The sequence below is a fragment of the Mobula birostris genome, chromosome 1 (genome assembly GCF_030028105.1).
Source record: "Mobula birostris isolate sMobBir1 chromosome 1, sMobBir1.hap1, whole genome shotgun sequence".
NCBI classification, from domain to species: domain Eukaryota; kingdom Metazoa; phylum Chordata; class Chondrichthyes; order Myliobatiformes; family Myliobatidae; genus Mobula; species Mobula birostris.
Genome location: NC_092370.1, coordinates 121,057,203 through 121,074,003, shown reverse-complemented (window position 1 = coordinate 121,074,003; position 16,801 = coordinate 121,057,203). Strand labels below are relative to the sequence as shown.

Below are 16,801 nucleotides of genomic sequence, written 5' to 3'. Positions count from 1 at the left end.
CCATACTGTTAGGGGTCTAGATGGTTTAGAGTTTGTAAAATGTGTTCAGGAAAGTTTTCTAAATCAATATATAGAGGGACCAACTAGAGGGGATGCAATATTGGATCTCCTGTTAGGAAATGAGTTAGGACAAGTGACAGAAGTCTGTGTAGGGGAGCACTTTGGTTCCAGTGATCATAACACCATTAGTTTCAACTTGATCATGGACAAGGATAGATCTGGTCCTAGGGTTGAGGTTCTTAACTGGAAGAAGGCCAAATTTGAGGAAATGAGAAAGGATCTAAAAAGTGTGGATTGGGACAGGTTGTTCTCTGGCAAGGATGTGATCGGTAGGTGGGAAGCCTTCAAAGGAGAAATTTTGAGAGTGCAGAATTTGTATGTTCCTGTCAGGATTAAAGGCAAAGTGAATAGGAATAAGGAACCTTGGTTCTCAAGGGATATTGCAACTCTGGTAAAGAAGAAGAGGGAGTTGTATGACATGTATAGGAAGCAGGGAGTAAATAAGGTGCTTGAGGAGTATAAGAAGTGCAAGAAAATACTTAAGAAAGAAATCAGGAGGGCTAAAAGAAGACATGAGGTTGCCTTAGCAGTCAAAGTGAAGGATAATCCAAAGAGCTTTTACAGGTATATTAAGAGCAAAAGGATTGTAAGGGATAAAATTGGTCCTCTTGAAGATCAGAGTGGTCGGCTACGTGCGGAACCAAAGGAAATGGGGGAGATCTTAAATAGGTTTTTTGCATCTGTATTTACTAAGGAAACTGGCATGAAGTCTATGGAATTAAGGGAAACAAGTAGTGAGATCATGGAAACTGTACAGATTGAAAAGGAGGAGGTCCTTGCTATCTTGAGGAAAATTAAAGTGGATAAATCCCCGGGAACTGACAGGGTGTTCCCTTGGACCTTGAAGGAGACTAGTGTTGAAATTGCAGGGGCCCTGGCAGAAATATTTAAAATGTCGCTGTCTACAGGTGAGGTGCCGGAGGATTGAAGAGGGGCTCATGTTGTTCTGTTGTTTAAAAAAGGATCGAAAAATAATCCAGGAAATTATAGGCCAGTAAATTTAACGTCGATAGTAGGTAGGTTAATGGAGGGAGTACTAACAGACAGAATCTACAAGCATTTGGATAGACAGGGACTTATTAGGGAGAGTCAACATGGCTTTGTGCGTGGTAGGTCATGTTTTACCAACCTATTGGAGTTTTTCGAGGAGGTTACCAGGAAAGTGGATGAAGAGAAGGCAATGGATATTGTCTACATGGACTTCAGTAAGGCTTTTGACAAGGTCCCACATGGGAGGTTAGTTAGGAAAATTCAGTCGCTAGGTATACATGGAGAGGTGGTAAATTGGATTAGACATTGGCTCAATGGAAGAAGCCAAAGAGTGGTAGTAGAGAATTGCTTCTCCGAGTGGAGGCCTGTGACTAGTGGTGTGCCACAGGGATCAGTGCTGGGTCCATTGTTATTTGTCATCTATATCAATGATCTGGATGATAATGTGGTAAATTCGATCAGCAAATTTGCTGATGATATAAAGATTGGAGGTGTAGTAGACAGTGAGGAAGGTTTTCAGAGCCTGCAGAGGGACTTGGACCAGCTGGAAAAATGGGCTGAAAAATGGCAGATGGAGTTTAATACAGACAAGTGTGAGGTATTGCATGTTGGAAGGACAAACCAAGGTAGAACATACAGGGTTAATGGTAAGGCACTGAGGAGTGCAGTGGAACAGAGGGATCTGGGAATACAGATACAAAATTCCCTAAAAGTGGCGTCACAGGTAGATAGGGTCGTAAAGAAAGCTTTTGGTACATTGGCCTTTATTAATCAAAGTATTGAGTATAAGAGCTGGAATGTTATGATGAGGTTGTATAAGGCATTGGTGAGGCCGAATCTGGAGTATTGTGTTCAGTTTTGGTCACCAAATTACAGGAAGGATATAAATAAGGTTGAAAGAGTGCAGAGAAGGTTTACAAGGATGTTGCCGGGACTTGAGAAACTCAGTTACAGAGAAAGGTTGAATAGGTTAGGACTTTATTCCCTGGAGCGTAGAAGAATGAGGGGAGATGTGATAGCGGTATATAAAATTATGAGGGGTATTGATAGAATGAATGCAAGCAGGCTTTTTCCACTGAGGCAAGGGGAGAAAAAAACCAGAGGACATGGGTTAAGGGTGAGGGGGGAAAAGTTTAAAGGGAACATTAGAGGGGGCTTCTTCACACAGAGAGTGGTGGGAGTATGGAATGAGCTGCCAGACGAGGTGGTAAATGTGGGTTCTTTTTTAATATTTAAGAATAAATTGGACAGATACATGGATGGGAGGTGTATGGAGGGATATGGTCCGTGTGCAGGTCAGTGGGACTAGGCAGAAAATGGTTCGGCACAGCCAAGAAGGGCCAAAAGGCCTGTTTCTGTGCTGTAGTTTCTATGGTTTCTATGGTTTCATTAAAAATACCAGTCTGCATTCCTACAACACCTCCACTACAAGCATCTTAGATTGGGTTGGTTTATTATTGTTATACGTACCAAGAGCTAATGAAAATATTTTGTCTTGAATGACATCCAGGAAGAACATTCCGCACATTGAGGTAGCTCAATATTCAATGTTAAATGTAAATTTATTATGAAAGTACATGTATGTCATGATATACAACCCTGAGATTTATTCTGTGGGCATTCACAGTAAATACAAGGAACAATTATAATAATAACAATAATAATTTGACCTGAGTAGATTGGATATCAACAAAGAAGTGTTAAATGCCTGGCTCAGAGTTGGAGACCTCTTCCCAGAAACAGGACCAGGTGGTTAACACAAAAAATTATCAAGAATACACATTATACTAAAAGAACAATAAATTCAAGGTGATAAATGCAAAAAAAGTGCCAAGAGAAACCAGAAACAATCCAACACTTTACAGAATCTTGCAGCAGTTTAACTCAGTCTGATTATTTACACAGGCACAATCAAGAGGCAAACATCATTCACCAAAACCTTGCTTTAAAATACAATCTTGTAAAAGACACCATGCCTTACTATAAATATAACCCTGATCTAGTTTTAGAGTCAGAGCCCTACAAGTTATATTGTGACTGATCTATTATTACAGATAGGATAATCCATAGTAACTGTCCAGCTATATCATTACAGGATAAATAAGCAAAAACAACTTACTTACTAGATATAGCCATTCCAAATACACGTAACATACTGAAATCAAGAGGTGAAAAAGACCAGAAATATGCTGAATTAAAAAAGGAAATTGAAAGACTATGGATCATGAACTTGGTAGACATTGGCCCAACAGTAATATCTGCAACAGGTCTCATCCCAAAGTCACTACACAATAGTCTACACAGCAGTATTTATGTAAATTTCCAGAAAGACGCCATATTAAACGCCACTAGAATAGTCCGAAGGTTCCTAGCTATTGAGAAATGTGTGTGCTTGACTATGCCTGTATGTCAGGTTTTAGCAGCTTGAGCTGAGAAAAAAGATATATCCAACAATAAATATCGAGAACATGAGATGAAAAGTCCTTGAAAGTAAGTCCATACATTGCAGGCATAGTTCAGTGCTGAGGTGAGTGAAGCTGAGTGAAATTATCCCCTCTCGTTTAAACGTCGGATAGCTGAGGGGTACCAACTGTTCCCTGAACCTGGTAGTGTAGGTCTTGAGGCTCCAGCCCCTCCTTCCTGAGGTAGCAGTGAGAGCAGGGTATGGCCTGGATGGTGGGGGTCCTTGATGATGGATGCTGTGTTCCTGCAACAGCATTTCAGGTAGATGTGCTCAGTGGTGAGGAGGGCCTTACCCATTGATGGACTGGACTGAATGCAGAATATCGTGTTACAATTACAGAGAAGGTGCAGCGCTGGCATGCAAATAAGTTATAAGAGCCATAATGAGGTAGACTGGGAAATCAAGACGATCAACTCATAAAAGGCCCTGTAAAAAATGAGAAACAAAACCCATAACACTGAAAATGCAAACAACTTTTTAACAAAGGGAGCCCTATTACTCTTATACAACACACATCAAAGTTGCTGGTGGACGCAGCAAGCCAGGCAGCATCTCTAGGAGGAGGTACAGTTGATGTTTCGGGCCGAGACCCTTTGTCAGGACTAACGAGACCCTTAGTCCAGACGAAGGGTCTCGGCCCAAAACGTCAACTGTACCACTTCCTAGAGATGCTGCCTGGCCTGCTGCATTCACCAGCTACTTTGATGTGTGTTGCTTGAATTTCCAGCATCTGCAGAATTCCTCGTGTTTACCTATTATACTTATTGTAGGTGGACCAACGGCCCTACTTAGCAGGAACCCAGCTGTAAATAACCATATTAGGAGAGGGAGATCAGGTTTAAGTGTGCAGAAAGGATCATCTATGAGTGTGGCAGCTGCTGAAGCCTTTAATTCACTGTGTAGCAATTCACTGTGATCTCCCTTAAAAGCCCCTGTTACGCAGTTAGCTCAGAGGTGGGGTGCTGACAATATAACCACTGCTTCTTGTCACAGCCTCTGTGCAAATATACAAAATATGACCGGCAACAGCAAAGATTTATGGGCAACTTTGGAAAATAAAAATCACCATTGATTAAAAGCTGTAGATAGACCACGCAAGAACTACCCCAAGAACATCATTTACTTTGCATTCTGACATGCTGATTGATAACTCATAAATGCGAGCGAGAATGACAAATGCAGATGGAAACAGCCTCTGACAAAAACGATGACAGTATCAGTCTCATGGGGCAATGGATGTATAAGCATGATCTGTTTAAAATATTTAATCATTTTATGAAGGCTACAAGATGTTGTTTGACCCTGAAGGAGTGTGAATGTCACATAGATCAGAAATTGCTTGTGAATTTGAAGCTTAATAATGATTTGGATGTTATTATAGATATTCCATAAAAGGCTATCAACTAGGTATATAGTTCCACGTAAGAAATCATAATGCACCACAGTCTAAAGATTACAAGCATTATATTTGATGAAACTACCATCTCAGGATTTACTATTTGAGGTCAAGGTTTGTAAATCCAAAGTAGTTTTTGATGTCTTTACTTCAGTGCTGCACCTTAATCTTTAGTTTTTGCTTACACCGTTACTGCTTCCTTCATATTAAAATTCAATACTGTGTGTTAGGAGAGCCTTATGGCCCAGGGTGATGGATGTCAAATTGGGAGCCTCAATCCTTGTGTGAGTTGTGGGATCTTAAAAATGTGATGCAACCTTTGATCCTTTAGAAAAATGTCAATCCATGGACCGCAGAATGTAATATTACATGTCACATGGGTGAACCAGTGGGTCATCAGGAGAGAAGACAGCAAACCACAAGTGCGGAGGACTGCATGTCCCATGCCGTTCTCAACCGTACAGGAAGACGTACGTTCTTGTAGCGCCTCCTGCAGCTTCAAGATCACTCAAGCACTTTACAGACAAAGAAGCATTTTTAATGCTGGGTCACTTTTGTAACATTGGGAACATGGTAACACAGTAATATCCTAAAAACAGCGATGAGACGTGATGCTGGGGCTTAGAAGAAAATACTGAGCTCATGACACGGGGAGAGATTCACTAATCCATTAAGTTATACAGGCCCCATAAAGAAACAGGTCCCTTGTCCTAAATCGTCCATGTTGACCAGGTTACCTTTCTTAAGTGAAGCCAAATTGGCTCATGTCCCTCTAAGCATTTCCTATCTATGCACTTGTCCAAATCTTTTAAATGTTGTAATTGCACCCACCTTTTCCACCTCCCCTGGAAGCTCGTTTTATCTACCTACCAACTTTTGTGTGGAAATCTTCCCCTCTCATCATAAACCTGTGCCCTCTAGTTTTAAACTCCCAAACCTGGGATGAAGACTGTGATAATTTACCTTCTCATCATTTATAGCACGATAAGATGGGGCCTTGACCTTACAACCTACCTTGTTATGTTCTTGCACCTCATTGTTGATCTGCACTGCACTTCCTCTGTAGCTGTTACACTTTATTCTGTATTATTATTGGTTTACCTTGTGGGGGTTTGAAACTCACTGCCTGGAAGGATAGCAGAGACAAAAACACTTCAAGCGTTCCAGGGTTGAGTCACCTCCTTTGAACTCTTCTACGATTCTATTATTTCTCATTAAAAGTTTAGCCAAAAAAGTTTGCTTTAAGAAGTGTCTTAAAGGATGACAGAGAGTGGAAGAGAGATGGAGAAGCCTGGGGTGCATATTCCAGATCTTGGGGCTCAGTCAGATGAAGAATGGACAACCTTGGTAGACCAATAAAGTTCAGAATCTTCAGAAATTAGAAATGAACATGAAAACGCTTCCAAAAGCAGTTCTTGGGAGGGAAATCTGATTTTTATGAATTGATTTTTTGTTTGAAAAACTCTACTGTTGCACCACTATACCGTGAAATTTCAGCCTTCACTTCTGTCTTTTAATTTAGATTTATTGCTGAACAAATTATATCTGGGCAATCATTGATTTTTTAAGATAGATACCTAGACACTGAAACGGTCTGGCCAGAGCACCGACAGTTTTAGAGCACCAATCCTCAAAATTACAGTCAAAATGTCATCATTTTCTGTGGCATCTGTGCTCTCAGCCATTCATGAGTTAATTCAATTGGATGAAGCTGTGTTCTTTGGTAAAGATCCAACATGACCATGAAAGGTGATGGGTAAATTCATCTATCTTTTCTTATCAAACATACAGTGTCTAGAATTAGATTGTGCCCTAACTGAGGCCTAGTTATATGTAAGGCATAAGTTGCTTTGTTTTAAATCCTGAGTGCTATAAAATCAAAGATCCAGGGTGCTTTCTTTTAGCAAGAGGGAAAAGAGAATAAAATGTTATTTTGACAGGTTATGATGAAATAAATAGAGTGGGAGGCACTTGTGGACCATTAATATCAGTTTGTTGGAGCAAATAACCTACTCCAGTATAGTAAATTCTATATAATGCAATTCTTTTGCAAACTGGGAAGAAAATATTCACTGGATCAAATTCTCTAGAGGATTAGATTACAGAAAGAACTTCTCTTCACAATTCACAGCTCCACAGCAAAATCCTCCTGCAACTTTTCATGAAGCACTTATGACAACCAAGTTTGCAGCTGAGACCATTCAGCCCTTCTGCCAAGACTATCTTTCACTGAAACAACCCAAAACTGATCACACTGCCTTGAAATTTAAGGTCATGAGTTAGCTACCTGATTCCTACACAATGGCAATTCACAATGCTTACTTGAAAAAAATATTTAATAGAAAACTTTACACAAATGGGATATCTCATGGAAAACTCTTATATACACAGTAGTGTCACTAGATGCTGCATCCTTATCAATATTGTTTATACAAGTTATTAATAACAGAATGAAATGTGTTCGTATAAGTGCTATTAGAAAGAGAAATGCCCTGCATCTGTGGAAAAGTAAAACAGACTTTCAAGGCACGATAACAATAGAAAGCTATTCACCCAAGTTATTAGCTGTTTTCCTCTCCGCAGATACCCTTAGTTCATGATGTGCTGTGTCATATGACGTGAACGATCATGGTCTTTCCATGACCATGACGGTTCTTGGCAAATTTTTCTACAGAAGTGCTTTGCCATTGCCTTCTTTTGGGCAGTGTCATTACAAGCTGAGTGACCACCCCCCACCCCCCAGCCATTATCAATACTCTTCAGACATTGTCTGCCTGGTGTCAGTGGTGTCAGTGGTCGCATAACCAGTTCTTGTGAAATGCACCAGCTGCTCATGCGACTACCTGCTCCCATGGCTTCACATGACCCTGATTGGGGGGCTAAACAGGTGGTATAACTTTCCCATGGGTGACCTGCAGGCTAACAGAGGGAAGGAGCACCTCACACCTCTTTTGGTATCCCCAACCACCCACCCCCCCCCACTCCACCCCACCACAGATACCAAGCACTTTAGAAACTTTTTTTTCTTTTTATTTCAGTGTTATAGCATCTGCAGTATTTTGATTTTATATTCTACAAGGGGCAGTGGACCTTGTTGGATGTAACCTTAAAACATTCAATACCCAGCTTCTGCATCCGCACTTTTAGTACCACAAAATAAATGAATGTCAAGACCGGAAGTGAAATTTGCAAAAATATACTCCAGCTATATTCATTCTTGAAAAAGTGTTTACAAAGTAATGCAAAGGGGTACATTTGTAAAGCAACAAGTAATTGGGCAATGGTTAAGTTACTGTTTCAAATCTCACTAAGGCAGTTGGGGAACTGAAAACAATTTCTTAAGCCACTTGATTGTAAAAGCCTATCTAGTTACCCTTCAGTGGAGCAAACTTGTCATTGTTAGAGGCTTCAAACTCACAAATGTGGTTAACTCTCGAAATGCTCTCTGAAATGTCCAGTTTGAGCAAAATGGGCTGATTTCCCTCCAATGATTATGTCAAGAACACCAGAACAGTAGAACATAGTACCAGGAACACACCCCCAGGCCCTTCAGGCCTACTTGATCATTCAATATGATCATGTCTGATCTGTACTGGCATCAGCTCCTTCTGTGCTAGTTCCCCACAAACCTCAATTCCTCAATCTATTATTTCTCTATCAAATGTTTCTCCGTCTCCACCTTAACTATATCTAGTGATTTAACCTTCACTACCCTCAGGGCAGAGAATTCCAGATTTACTACCCAGTTAATAACACATCCCAGCTGCAGTGGAGGTATCTCCTGGAGTTGGAAGACTATCCATGTGTATGGGTGGATGGTAGGGTGGGGGAGGAACAGGGTTAATTTTGCTGTTGCTGTTTTGTTGCTTGCTGTGCTCTGTGTTGTTCTACCGAACATTGTGCGCATGCTATGTTGGCGCCGAATGTATGGCATCACTTACGGGATGCTCCCAGCGCATCCTTTCATTTGTTAAACAACACATTTAACAGTATGTTTCCATGGATATGTGATAAATAAATCGGAATCGGAATCTCCAGCCAGAAAACGGCTGGGATGCAACAAAGAGGAAATCCCATAAAGACAAGGAAGAAAGGTAACGGAATATATTTTGATTAGGGGAAATAAAGTGGGAAGAATGTCTATCAGCAGCGTCGAATGTCCTGCCATAAACTCTACTCAACTGAAGTCTTGTTAATAACTCAAATAACTGTTTGACAAAACAACATGCACTCAGAGGGATAATTTTCCCTCTGGAAAACTCCAAGAGCAAATGTTGGGCATTTTAACCTGGAGCGATGACTTGCCTGTAGATCACTTTTAGCTCATAACAGAGCCATTAGATGGTAGATATGCTCCACACTTAGTGGCTTCCAATGTTTGTGGTCTCTGATTCATCCTTAATGAGCTCTCTCTCTATGGCTTTATTCTTCTTCATGCACCTCCTGCTGTGAAATGTCTTCTTCTGCCTTTGCTCTTGTTAATGATTCTGCAATCATTTTAGACCTTTTCCTTCTGCGTCACATAATTCTGCCACAGAATCACTGAATGGTGCATGGCTCGCAGTTGGAAATATAACCTTTAATACGTTCATTTCCATAGCTCAAAACAATTTAACCTCTACTGCAGTTTTATGATTGCTAAATGTTTCAATCAAATGTCTGGTTCATTTATGTCCCAGAGAGATTAGCCATCAGAACCTTTAAATCGAATTATGTCCTCAACAGGAACCATTCAACCTGTTTCTCGGTGTTTTATATTTGCAGAACTTGAGTAGATACTAGGAAGTGCAACTAATCAACCCACAACGAGAATTTATATCGACTCATTGTCCTATTCAAAGCCTCGGGGTTGGAATACTGGACACATTTCCGATGCATTTCACTGCCACTGTCACCACCGGGTTCAGGAATAATTACTTTCCTACAACATCAGATCCCTGTACCAAACTGCACAACCCTCATCCTACCTCAGCAATGGAACACTATGGATATCTTGCACTGCCATGGATATGCCTGTTTTTTTCACACTACTCTTCTATTTCTGCATGTGTATCTTTCTTCCTTGTCTTGTATAATTTATGAATGTATTCTCTGTGTTGTCTGTACCTACACGCTTGTCATGCTGCTGCAAGCAATTTTTTGTTAATCTACCTGTACCTTACTGTATTTGTGCACATGACAATAAACTTGACTTGCCTGGAAACATTCAGCCATATACACAAATACAAATCTGGAATGTTACTCATATTGATCCTGAAACTATTGGGCTGTTGTCCTTAATAGAAAGTGATCTGTCATCCTTTGCCAGTTTCATAGATTACCATTCTGATCAGAACAGCGTGGTAATCTATGCATCGAGCCAAAAGAGATGGACGAGATCTTAAATGGAGTTTTTTGCATCTATATTTACTCAGAACATAGAAGTAAGGCAAAGCAGAAGTGAGGCCATGACCCTATACAGCATTTAGAGGAGGAGATATTTACTGTCTTGAGGCAAATCAGGGTAGACAAATCCCCAGGTCCTGACAAGGTGTTCCCTCAGACCATGTGGGAGACAAGTGCAGAAATTGCAGTGGCCCTGCAGGGACATTTAAATCATCCTTAGCAACAGGTGATTGGAGGATAGCAAATGTTGTTCCACTGTTTCAGAAAGGCTCTAAGAATAAACCAGGAAATTGCATGCTTGGTGACCCTGACGTCAGTAGTGGGAATGTTATTGGAAGGTATTCTAAGAGACTGGATATATGAGTATTTGGATAGACAAGGATTGATTGGGGATAATCAGCATGGCTGTGTGCATGATTGGGCATGTCTAACCATTCTTATTAAGTTTCTGAGGCTGTTACCAGGAAACTTGATGGAATCAAGGCAGTGGATGTTGTTTTCATGGACTTCATCAAGGCATTTGACAAGTTCCTGCATGAGAGGTTGCTCAAGAAGTTTCAGTCGCTCGGCATTCAGGATGAAGTAGTAAAATGGATTAGACATTGGCTTTGCAGAAGAAGCCAGAGAGTGGAAGTAGATGGTTGCCTCTCTGACTGGAGGCCTGTAACTCGGTGCTGGGTCTGTTGTTGTTTGCCATCTATTTGAACGATCTGGATGATATCATGATTAACTGTATCAACAAATTGGTGAATAACACCAAGATTGGGGGTGTAGAGGACAGACAGGAAGACTATCAAAGATGGACCAGCTGGAAAAATGGACTGAAAAATGACAGATGGAATTTAATGTAGACATGTGTGAGGTGCTGCACTTTGGGAGGACCAATCAGAGTAGGTCTGACACAATAAGCAGTAGGGCACTGAGGAGTGCTGTAAAACCAATGGATCTGCAAATATAGGTCCATAATCAATTGAAAGTGGCTTTATAGCTAGATAGGGTCTTGAAGATGGCTTTTGGCATATTGGCCTTCATAGATCAGAGTACTGAGTACAGGAGTTGGGATGTTTGTAAAACAGTTCCAATTGTTAAAGGAGTAGGGTAAGGCTTGGGTTTCCTCTTGTGCTCTGGTTTTCTTGGGCATTCCAAAGATGTATGGGTTAGTAGGTTAGTTTGGATGTAATGGGCTGTGTGGACTCATTAAACCAGAAGGACCTGTTACCTTGCTGGATCTTTAAAAATAAAGGCCATTTGACCTCCAAACCTGCTTTCCCATTTACCAAGATTGTAGCTGATATTCTAATCCCAGCACCATCTTCCTGCCCTATTCTCATACAGATTCATAGAATTATACAGTATAGAACAGGGCATTCCACCCAAATCATCAGATTAACCCCCATCACCCAGCATTTGTCCACAACACTTTGTGCCTAGACAATTTCTTAAATGTTGTCAATGGCTGCTTCCACCTCACTCTCAGGCAGTGTGTTGCAGTACTCAACACTCTCTAGGTGAAGAAGATCCCCTTCATGTCCATTTTAAAACTCTTTTCTCTTACCCTAAACCTATTACCTCTGGTTTTATCTAGGTTTAAGGGAATATTGGTTTAACACAGGCAAAAGGGACTAGCCTAGATAGGGACTTTGGTTGACATGGACAAGTTGGGCTGAAGGGTCTGTTGCCATGCTGTATGACCTCTGACCTGGGTAGGTTTCTTCCATATCTCTTGCTTCTATTGATATCCAGATATCTTTTAATCTTTGCTTTGAATGAACCCAGTGACTGAACCACCGCAGCTCTTCAGCACAGAGAATTTTCAGAAGTCATCATCATCTGTGTGAGGAAATTTCCCCTCATCTCAGTCCTAAATGGCCACACCCTTTTTTGAGACTCTAAAGCCAAGGTTAAACTTCAGCATGCGAAAAGATTGAAAATTTCAATGAGCTGTAGTTCATGTTCTGCAGCAAGAACATGAGAAGCAAACCGCCATGAAGCAGAATCATAGAATGGTCAAAGACAGAAGAAGACCATTCAACCCATCTTGCTTGTGTGGGCTTTCTACAGAGCTGAGGAGCCCATCCTCTGCAGTCAGCATTGTAACAAATGAATCTGACAGCTAGGAAGATGAAGCACACTTCCTACCCTTCCTCATCTCCAAGAGCCAGACAGGTCCCACACAACTGAATTTCTGGTACTGAATGTGAGGTTCTATTGAGGATAGATCACTATTGTTAAAAAGACTGAAACACTGTCATATTTCATTTTAAACTTGGTCTTGATGGTATCAGCTACAAAACTACTTAATAATATCAGCCATCACCAACTTGTGGATATCCATGTTTACAAATCACACACAAAGGTCTCTATTCAAATTGATTGTCTGTAGGCAATTGATGATTTGGAGATTGGGCAAAACTTTATAGCAAGTGTAGACTATTTAAGCACCACAAATTACAGTAAACAGACCTCATGGTCAAAACCACAGCAACAACTCCTGGTAACAGCAGGATTATTTCTCCTGAAAAAAGAATGCAGTGAGTGGAGGGGTCATCTTACAGAGGTGTACGAAATTATAAGGGGAATAGACAAGGAGAACGAGCACAGTCTGGTGCCCAGGGTTGGATAATCAAGAACTAAAGGACATGGGTTTAAGGTGAGAGGAGAGGGATTTGATTGCAGCCTGAGGGTGGTTCATATAAGGAATAAGCTGCCAGAGGAACTGACTGAGGCAAGTACATCAATAATATTAAAAATGTACTTCAACAGATACTCAGATAAAAAGAATTATTATGGGGATATGGGCCAAACACAACCAAATAAGACTTGCTTAGACGGGAATGGACTAGTTGGGCCAAAGGGCCTATTTACATGCTGTATGACTTTACCACTCTGTAACCGTATGGTGACTCACCACTGCCTTCTCAAGGATAGTGAGGGATGAGCAATAAATTTTGACCTTATCCCAAAAGCCGAATTTTAAAAAGGGTCTGTGATGAATAGAACATTTCTGAATAAAATGTGCTAATTTTAAGCAAATATTCCGAAATTAAAGGAATTATTTTCTCTTTTGATGATCCAAGTATATTATTCTCAATGGAACCACCTTCTCACATTAGCTGCAGGTCCAGGCTGCAAAATGCATGATCTGCTAGGATCGACAATTTTCCTTTGTGCATCTGGTTAAACAAAAGCAATATCGGCTTCTTTCACTTTCCAGAAACCCTAAATTCTACCCAGGCTTTGGAAAATAAATCAGAAGACAATTGCTGACTGATTTGTTATGGAAATAACGGCCAATAAATTTAGAGAGCTCTGGTCTTTTTATAGCTTTCACACATAAATAAACCCCCATCAGTACGTGGAACTGAAATTTAAGGCGTATGTTGAGTGGAGAAAATTAAACTTTCGCTTTCAGTTTTTAAAAGTGGAGGGGAAAAAAAATCACAGGGATGTGCCAGGTGATAAATTCTCATGCAAAGAATCCATGGGGATTGTGGAACTTCGCCTTGAAATTTGTGCTCCTCAAGTTCTAGCCCCTTGATTATAACTGAGCAGTGATGTGTTGCAGGTCAGAAGAATGGGGAGAATTCATTATAAAAAACAGTCAAAGAACAAAGGGATTGGTCAGGAAGGGAAAAAATAGATTATTAAATAAAATGCCTAGAAAGCGTGGACTGGAGAGGTTGCTTCAATTAAAAGGAGCTTCTAGGATCTGAAGGCAACAGTTTCAGATAAAAAGGATCGTCCCTCTACTACTGAAATGATGAAGAACTTCTTCAGCCAGAAGGTGCTGAATCTATGGAATTAACTGCTGTAGATCACTGTGGAGGCCAGGCTAGTTAAAGTAGTAATTGACAAGTTCATGTTTGGGAAGTGGGGGTAAAAGTAATGGGGAGAAGACAGGAGAATGGAGTTGAAAAATAATCAACCATAGGTGAACGGGGAAGCAGACTCAATGGGCCAGATGGACTAATTCTGCACTTATATCATATGGCCTTTTGGTCTAAGAGTTTCTTGTGACTTTTCAAAAAATAAGTGCTAACCAGGAGAACTCCAGTCCTATAGAAAGTAAATCTGGGAAAATAATTTTATGGAAAATTAAATGAATTAAGCAGATATTATGCCTTTTTCTTCATTATGGAGGATACAAGTTATATTCCAAAAACAGATGTAAATCAGAAATTGGAAGGGAGGAACTCAGGAAAGTCAGAATGAAAAATCTCTTGGAATTGTGAGTTGACAAGTTCCTGGGTCCTGATAGATTTCATTCAGTGGTTCATTCTTTGGTTTTGATTTTTCAAAATTCCTCAAATTTGGGAAGGTTCGATTACATTTGAGTTCAAGAGCCGTGAGGTAGTGTTACAGCTATATAAGACCTTGGTCAGACCCCAACTGGAGTATTGTGTTCAGTCCTGGTCACCTCATTACAGGAAGGATGTAGATACTCTAGAAAGACTGCAGAGATTTACGAAGATGTTGTCTGGATTGGAGAGCATGCCTTATGAGAATAGGTTGAGTGAACTTGGTTTTTTCTCCTTGGAGCGACATAGGATGAGAGGTGACGTGATAGAGGTGTATGAGATGATGAGAGGCATTGAACATGTGGAAAGCCAGAGGCTTTTTCCCAGGGCTGAAGTGGCTAATACGAGGGGATGTAGTTTTAAGGTGCTTGGAAATAGGTACAGAGGGGATGTCGGGGTAAGCTTTTCACGCAGAGAGTGGTGTGTGTGGAATGCACTGCTGGCGACGGTGGTGGAGGTGGATACAGTAGGGTCTTTTACAAGACTCTTAGGTAGGTACGTGGAGCTTAAAAAATAGAGGGCTAAGCGTTAGGGTAATTCTAGGAAGATTGTAGACTAGGTTACATGGTCGGCACAACATTGTAGGCCAAAGGGCCTGGAATGTGCTGTAGATTTCTATGTTCTATGTTCTATGTTCTAGTTTGGAAAATAAAAAACTAATTAGCCATGAGTTTATTGAATGGCAGAGTAAGTATGAAAGTCTGATTTATTTATCCCTTTCAATATCTTGTCATTATTCCACAACCCATCACAGCAGTTAGCCAGAAACCACCTCTAGCCAGCCATTGGACCTAAGAAGGTTAGGTAGTAATGCAAGACAGAAGGAAGAAGAGACCTGTATTTATGCAGTGCCCTGCAATGTACTTCATGACTTGTAAGATAGTGGAGAAAATGCGGTATTACGTTGTGCACAGCAAGCTCCCACAAAAAGAAATATACTGTAAGTAGGGAACCTCTTCTAATGATTTAGCTGAGGGGTTACAGGATACTTTAGGAGAACAGCTACTCTTCAGAAAATAAATAAAGCTGCAGGTGGTGGAAATCTGAAATAAATTTTGGAAAGGCTCTGCAGGTCAGGAAGCCTCTTTGAAGAAATAAATTAGGCTAATATTTTGGGTCATTGTGGCTTCATATTTCAGGTCAAGGCTAATATTTCAGGTCATTGTTAGAAATCAAACATGTCTGATGTTACAGAGAAGGGGAGAGAGTGGAGAGAACAAAGGGAACATTTGTGATCTTGGTGGAGTCTGAAAGAGACTGAATGACACAAGGAGCAGAGGTGTTGGCTGATAGGGGTGGGGAGGTCTCGTTCATTGCCTAGAGGAAAAAAAAATAAGTGCTCACAAAGAGAACATTACTCCTATAGAAAGTGAATTAGGGGAAATAATTACATAGAAAATAAGATGAATTAAGCAAATATTTTGCCTCTGTCTTTATTATGGAGGATACAAGCTTTATTCCAGATATAGCTCTAAATCAGCAATTTGAAGGTTTCAGCCCAAAACGTCGACTGTGCTTTTATCCATAGATGCTGCCTGGCCTGCTGAGTTCCTCCAGCGTTTTGTGTGTGTTGCTCGGATTTCCAGTATCTGCAGATTTTCTCTTGTTTGTGATTTGAAGGAAAGAAGTCAGGGAAGTCAGGAATGTGTCGATTGAAGGAGATGAATGAGGGCAAAGCAGGAGTGTAGAACGGGTCTACTCCGGTACAAAGAAGCAGAACTACCTTATTCTTCAGAGTTAAAATTTGCATAATTTTACCTCCTTCTGGGAAACCAGACTGGCTCTTTCAACCTTCCATCTGAAAGAAACAAAGAGCTAAAGTTCACTGGTACATATTTGTTATTTTTCCTCCTCAAAGGTTGTCACTTTCCAGTGTCTTTACTGGATACCTACCTCCTCAACATCAATCCATGCTTAGCAATGCATCTGCCATGCTGACAGCTACATCCTAGATCACAGCGTGTTCTGCACTTGGCTTTGTCACAAGTTACCATTTAGCTGTTTTAATTACAAACCGAGGAGGCCAAAGTTTAGGGGAGCAAACAAGAAATGGGACACCATTCAGAATTTTCAAGCCAAGATCACTATTAAACAAGAGTAAATCTCCGGGGAGCAACCGATGAGACACGTGAATCAGAGACAAGCTTGACAGATTGTGCCCTTCCCTCTCAATGAAAGAAGGTTCAGAACTTGCCACAACTAAGATCT

At 40.7% G+C, this 16,801-nt stretch overlaps 1 protein-coding gene across 2 annotated transcripts in view; it reads right to left on the bottom strand.

The window, feature by feature from the left end:
- The window catches only part of tshz1 (teashirt zinc finger homeobox 1), a 251,981-nt gene that overhangs the window by 110,127 nt on the left and 125,053 nt on the right, over window positions 1-16,801 (bottom strand). Inside the window, exon 3 of one of the 2 annotated variants that reach the window (XM_072261480.1) lies at window positions 16,051-16,391. The exons of the other annotated variant lie outside the window; for it this stretch is intronic. The gene's annotated coding sequence lies outside the window, so the exon portion shown is untranslated. Of the gene's footprint in view, window positions 1-16,050; window positions 16,392-16,801 lie in introns of those variants that run through there. 2 annotated transcript variants of the gene reach the window in all.